The sequence below is a fragment of the Vigna radiata genome, chromosome 8 (assembly GCF_000741045.1).
Source record: "Vigna radiata var. radiata cultivar VC1973A chromosome 8, Vradiata_ver6, whole genome shotgun sequence".
NCBI classification, from domain to species: Eukaryota; Viridiplantae; Streptophyta; class Magnoliopsida; order Fabales; family Fabaceae; genus Vigna; species Vigna radiata.
Genome location: NC_028358.1, coordinates 8,632,477 through 8,640,472, shown reverse-complemented (window position 1 = coordinate 8,640,472; position 7,996 = coordinate 8,632,477).

Here is a 7,996-nt window from a genome sequence, read left to right as displayed (position 1 = left end):
AAAATAACCGAAACAACGTTATTCCACTAGTGAACAATGAATTTAGTTAATATAAAACAAAAATTATAATACTAAGAATTGTAATTTTTTTTATTAGTAAACCTTTGAAATGAGCTATTAAGTACAATATTCAGTCTCAAAGACTTTTAACATATAAAAAGAAATTAACATCCTTGAATTAAAAGTACTATAACCATTCAATTTAAAGTTGAAGAATTAAAATGGATCAAAGTTTTGGACAATAATTAATTTTAATTTCATGTTAAACTTTAAAAACTAAATAAATACTCAATCTTTATTTAAATTTTTTACAAAATTATATATATATATATATATATATATATACATATATATATGATTCATTTTAATTTTTATTAGTATTAGTTTGATTTTTACATAATAAAAATATTCAACAATAATAATATTTATATAATCATTAAATATAATAATGATAAATATAATTTTTTATTGACAAGATAAAGTTATTAAATGAATTTTTTTTATATACCAGTATAAATACTCTGTATCATTCATAAATCTATATATTTTTTTTGAATAATGTTATTTTAAGAAATAAAATTAAAATATTTTTTCTAAATTTAATTTTATTATATGAAAAAGTAATTAAAAATTATTAAAGGATAAAATAAAAAATTAAAAATAATATAAAAAATTAATACTTTAAATATAAGTTAATAATTAATAAATTTTTAAATGACCAATTAATTAAAATAATTGAAAAGATAAAATTAAGAATGAAAGAAATAGAATTGAAAAATAATTAATATTCTAAATATAATTTATTCTTTGATAATAAGTATATTAAAAATACAGTAGATAAAAGCTTTTAATGATAGCTAAAATGTATAAAAAGAACTAAGACTTTAAATATAAATCATTCTTTAATAATAAGTATATTCAAAATACATTAGATAAAAGCTTTTAGTTATGACTAAAATGTATCTAAAGACACATTTAAAACGACTTATTTATTTTTTATTTTAAAAATTAACTAATGTTTAAAATAATTTTTAAGAATTCCTATAATGGTTTAAGTTAATTAAAAAAAATTATATGAAAGAGAATATTTTACCTTACACTATAAACATATTGTTAATAAATATATATTATTTTTTAAATAAAACTATGTTTTAAGAAATAACATTATAATATAATTTTCTAAAATTTTATTAAATGACCAATCAAGTAATTAAAAATACAAAAAAAAATAAGAAAAAATAGTATAGAAAATAATTAATAATTTAATATAATTTATTATTTAATAATTATTTAAATGATCAAGTAATTAAAAGTTACAATAGAATAAAATTAAGAATGAAAAAAATAAAATAAAATGAGGAATTAATATTTTAAAAATAAATAATTCTTTAATAATAAATAGATTGAAAATATAGTACCACTTTTTTTTAATGGTGATTAAAATGTGTTTAAGGACACACATAAAATGGAGTAATAATTTATTTATTTTAAAAATCAACAAAGTTTTAAATTGATAAAATATATAATTTGAACTTTAGATGACATTTTGAAGATTGATATAAAAATTTAAGTATGAGAAAGTAATAATAATTAAAATAATAATCTATTAGATATTAAAAGATAGAGTTGAAATATGTTGCTATTTTTACAGTAAATCAGTTTAAGAATAAATCAAATTGATAAAATAATAAAATAACGTTTTAGAAAAACGTTTTTTTATATTAGAGTATAAAAAAATTGTATTTTTATAATATATATATATATATATATATATATATATATATATATATATATATATATATTAATACTATTTTTAAAATAATATTATTTTAAAAAATAAAAATAAAATATATGTTTCTAAATTTAATTTTATTATTGATAAAATAATTATAAATCATAAAAAGATAACATTAAAATGAAAAAAGAGAATAAAATATGCATACTTTAAATATAAGTTATTCTTTAATAATTTATTAAATGATCAATTAATTAGATGTTATAAAATAATAAAATTATGAATTAAAAAAGTTTAGAAAAATTATTTAAAAAAAAATAAATGGATAAAAAGGAAAAATAAATTTTATGCACGTGTGGTAAAAAAAATATAAATAAAAACTTAATTAAGAGTAAAAGAAATAGATGAACAAAAGTAAGATAACTTACTCGCGCATTCAGTAACAAAATAAATATAAATAGAAAAAAAAATTAAAATGTCAAATGACTAAAAGATTTGATACCAAATAAAATAAAATGAATAATAAAGTAAATTTGTTATTATCTTTTTGTCTTATATTATAATAGATTATATATAATTTAATTAATAAATAAAAATGATTATGCTAATTGAACAAAATTTTGAGAATTTTAAAGCAATAAAAGTAAAATATATACGAATATGTTCTAGTAGAATTAAACTAATAAATTAAGGAAATAAATATTACAAAAATTTATATTTTATGTTACTATATAAAATTCTTTTTATTATATATATATATTTTTTGTATTTGGTTAGTAACTTCATCTTATATTATTTAGGTTTTTGATTTGTTTTCATCTTTTAGGTTTGATTTTGCTTCATTCGAGTTTTTATTTTATAAGAAGACTCAATATTTTCTTTTATTAAAATGCATTAATACTATTTGAAAATGTCACATGGTATGTCATATGTCATATGTTAAAATCTAGATTATCTTTTACATTTAAATTCTTTTGATTTTGACAAATGATACATTTCAAATAAAAGATGATCCAATTTTAATATGTAATAAATTCATTTTTTGGTACGTGACAGACTTAAAGTTTGACACGTGAAACTTTTAAACGATGTTAACTTCAATTTAACAGAATGAGTCAGGTTAAGTATTTTAAAAAAACTAGAGACTCAATGGAGTGTTTCTTTTTTCAAAAGAAAAATGCAAATAAAAAAATTATAGATACCAAAACAAATTAGAAGTCTAAGTATAAGGACTAAATTACTAATTAAACCTTATTCTTATTTTCACAATAATAATAATATTTTTTTTGCTTATTTTGAATTAATTAATACATTTTGTCATTATTTGGTTTTTTTTAACTATTTACAACACATTTAGGATCGAGAATGGAGTTTGTATCCACGCAAAGAGATCAATAATCTTGATTTTAGATGAGAAGAAATTGAACTTTATCTTGTAAATAATATGTAACTTGTACATTTAGTCAATAAATGTTAATAATAGCTGTATTCTATGCGGTAAAAGAAACAATAAATTGTATGAAACAAGGTAATTCAAGAACTTGAAATTATCCACAATTACACACCAGTGATCATTTAGTTTAACTATGTATGACATTGGTCGTGGACCAAGATGTTGAAAATCAAACTCAAACTTTTTTCAATAATAACATGGAACATTACAATGGTCAATCTTTGTTCATTTTTCTTAGGTATGATATTGATATCTTTTAGGTATAAAATATCCTGCTCACATATTATCTAAGTAGAGTTCATACATTTAGCTAGATTACTTTTCAAGTATATTTTTTTTCTTCATCAAATTAATGCTTGAGTCACTTCTCTAATTGTCACAACTTTGATCTCATAATTAAACTTAAGTTAAAAAGAAAATTTTCATTTCATAACCTGTAACAATATAGCCAATGAAATACGTAATTGTTTTGTCATAGACTAATAATATGTAATGTAAGTAAAAAAATTTAACAGTCACGTTAACCAGTTGTCTCTTCAACTCTAAATTGTAAATTTAATATGATGTATGCAATACATTGAGTATAGGCGTTTACCTCCCATCCAACTTCTTCATATTACAATGAGATTGCAATTCTAGATGATGATGAAGATGAATCTTCCTTTAACATTGTCTTTCCTCCTTCCATTAGAAATTTCATATTGTAAGCATTGTTAATTAAGTTCTCTTTAATCTCACCAAACTACCTAATCATTCATAGCATTATCTCAACACCTCAAAAGGTCATGTTGTATTAATCATTCTTGCTTTTGTAGATGCATGTGAATTAGATATCTACATTTATACCTTGTACCTTCCTCCTATGTCATACTTATATTTGATGTTGGCTTCAATTATCACACTGTATAATTACAATTGACAAGATATTAGTATAATAATTTAAAATTATACCTTGTACCATGCATGACAAAAATGGCTTTATTAAGATCATAAGTGATGAATCAAAATCTCTTAGAAAGATTATACTAGTCACCAGTTTTATTACTGTATACAGTCATAATCTTTGCAACAATGTTTGGAGGGAGTTATAGGAAAATATAGTTTTTTTTTTCTGGTTTAATTCATCAAAAGAGCAATAAATTAATGAATGAAAGAGCAAATAATAAATATACTACTTAATCCTTAAATTTAAAATATTTATGAAAATGTCTCCCCAAACATATTATACTTTACGGGTAGTAGGTAGGATGATAATAGGATGCATGAGAGATCTGTCCTTCCCGTTTTGGTTGTTTCGCCTTTCAAAATTAGGACGGGACAAATTAGTTCACTACATAAAAGGGTAATAATAGATTAACATACAATTTTTTTTACCATGTGTAGGTACAATAACAAATAAGTAATAAATCAATGAAAAAATAACTATATATTAAAAAATTGGAACAATATATGTATAAAAATATCATTTTCCTATATAAAATCAATATAAAAATCTCAAATCCGTTAAAATAATGGATTAACTAGTTAACTTTTTCTTCTCTTGATATTTTTACTTTTTATTTAATATATATATATATATATAAAATCTCCATTTATAAAAAAAAGACATATTTTAAATAAAAGGATATTTTAATATTTTTTATTTATAATTTAAAATAAAAAAATTAAAAACACTCACCTAACTCTTTACTTATTCAATTTGTTTTTCTTTCATTTCCATTCTCTCTCTAAGCCACACAACAATTATGACACCTTGTTGTTCTTATTCTTTTAGTTTATTTGTTAATCACTTTAATAACAAAATAATTAATGATGTTGATGTTTATTTTTTATTAAAAGATTGTAATATATTTTTTCCTTTCTAATTGTTAATAAATTTTGTTTTTAAATTTTAGAAATAGTAGTTTATCTTTACTTAAGTGTGAAATAATTGTACATAAAAGAAAAAAATATATATTACTGTATTTATTTTAGGGTTAAATATGTTTTTAGTCCCTATACTTTGGAGCGATTTTGGTTTTAGTCCCTCTTTCAAACTAAGGTACAATTTAGTCCTTCAACTTTAGAAAATTCTGGTTTTAGTCCTTTTTACCAAATTTTTTTAATTTTATTTGCTGTTTCAAAAACGTTTCATTATAGCATTTGGATTTTTTACATTGTTTGACACATTTTTGCTTCAATGTTAACTGAGAAACGCGTTTGAAACAACAAATAAAGTTAAAAAAATTTGGTAAAAAGGACTAAAACCAGAGTTTTCTAAAGTTGAAGGACTAAATTGTACCTTAGTTTGAAAGAGAGACTAAAACCAAAATCACCTCAAAATATAAGGATTAAAAACATATTTAACCCTTTATTTTATAAACAATGGAGGTTGAAAGAGATGATAGTAATATAGGAAAAGAAATTGCTAATGTGATAGAAAAAAAATCAAGAAAAAATGTTGAAAAATTGTTTTGAAATCGTGTTACAATAAGAAGAGAAGAGGGGAAAGAAGATGAAATGTGAAATAAAATGTGTTTGTGAAAAAAAATAAAAGGAAAAGACTAATGGTATATGAGCTTGTCACAAAAATATCATGTTAATAAAAAAATATTTAGTTTAATTCAGATTAATCAATACTAAAAAACATAGATCTCTAGTATCTTATCATCTTTATGCATTAATCAGAATGACACTGACATTGATACCGAGGATATGAGTTGGACTTCACTTTTTATATATAAAAGCCTCTTGAGATATTAATTGTTTTTATTTCTCTGCCAAACTCACTATATAATATCATCAAACAAATTTTAAAAATATATAATTGTCACATGATATAATTTATTTTAAGTTTTTTTTTTCACATTCATTTCGGTAAAAGAAAAAACGAATAACGTTTAATTGTGGTTTTTTAGAAGTAGATACCAACAACATAAACCATGATCCAATAAGTGTAGATATAAGTTGAAAGTTTTACCTAGTAAAATAAAAAGTATGCAAAGTTATTATTTTAAGATTTTAAGTTTAAATTATTGTCAACCTACTGCTTCTAAAATAAAAAGTACGCAAAGTATTAAACCTCCATGAAAATAAACTATCATTTTTAAAATTGAAAAACAAAATTTAATAAAAATCAAAAGGAAAATATGATAACTTTTCAATCAAAAATTAATATCAACATCAACATCAGATAAGTAGATAAGTTAGAAGAATGGATTAGGATTAGATGAATGTTTCTATTTTTTTATTTTAAATTAAAAATAAAAATTATTAAAATATCTTTGTATTTAAAATATGTTTTTATTCTGAATGAGTATTTTTTTTTTCTACTAAATCTTGACACACTTGATTAAAATGAAATAGCTAAAAAAGGAGCACACACGAGTTTATTTATCATGTCATATTAGGTTTATTTTGTGTTTTTATCCATTTTTCTAGTTAATTATATAATAAATTAATTATACTTGAAAAACGGTAAATATTATTGGTGTGATGGATTCCGTACACAACAAGAATGGGATGACTTTTCTATCAATAGGAAACATCTTCCTAGTAGAAGGTGTTTAACCATTATGTCAGCCTAGTTATACCGTAAGAGTATATAATTATTAAACATTTTAATTTGTGTAAAACAATATTTAAATCAATCCATTATTAACATATAGTAATAAATTGGTAAAATTTTAACTAATCAAAGAGAATGATTCTCGAGTCTCTTTCTTCGATATATGGTAAAAAAAAAAAAAAAGACAAAAAGAAAGTGAAGCAACAAAAACATAATGATAAGCTTCATAACACTTTTTCAATTGGAAAAAAATGGGTCATCGAGCTCCACAATTAATTATGCAAGCTTCTTAATAAATTACTAACACTTTTTCTTTGTCCATATTTCTTTTTAGAAAAAACCATATTAACAATGATAAATCTATAATAAAAATTAAATTAAAAGAAATGTTATAATTTTATACTCGCTTTTCCCTGAAAGAAGATGATAATAAATTAATAATACTTGTTGATTAGCTTTCATAAGTTAATAAAAGAATATTCATGTTATAAGTCAAGAGTGATTCCAACAAATAATACTTAGGCAACAAGTAAATATTCAAATTTAGTGAAAATTGACTTTTGATTAAGAATTATAACTAGTTTCTAATTTACATAAACTATATAAACCGTCTTGTGTATCTCTCTTTCTCAAGTTATTTTTCTTTTGTGTCAACCAAATAATACGATTTTATCATTATAAGAATTTTTGTAATTATGGATGATTTTTACTAATAGAAATAAATTCATTGACAAATCTAGAGTTATTAGCTACTTTTAAAATTTAAATTAATGAAAAAAATTGGTTGATAATGACTTTGTCTGTTAATTAAATCTGTTAGTTAAATTTGTTAATAAATTATAATTTGTATTCTATTTTCATCGATAAATATATAGATGATCCATTTAATTGGTAAATTCCATCAATAAATCATAATTTTAATTTTTAGTATATTTATCTGTCGATAAATTCATTAATAAATTAAACAAAAAAAATCATGTTTAATTGGATAAGATTTTTAATATTAAGGAGAGATGAGTAAGAAAAGAAAAAGACACGGAAAAGGAGAAGATGAGGAGAAAGAGGAGAGGAGGCAAAAGCAGGTGGTGATAGTTAAAGCGCAACGATGACTCAATGACAATGCAAAAATATGGTGGTGATGCAAAAATGTGATGACGATAGTTTCAAAATTAGAGGAACTAGATAAGGGATGAAAAAGAAGTATATATATATATATATATATATATATATATATATATATATATATATATATATATATATA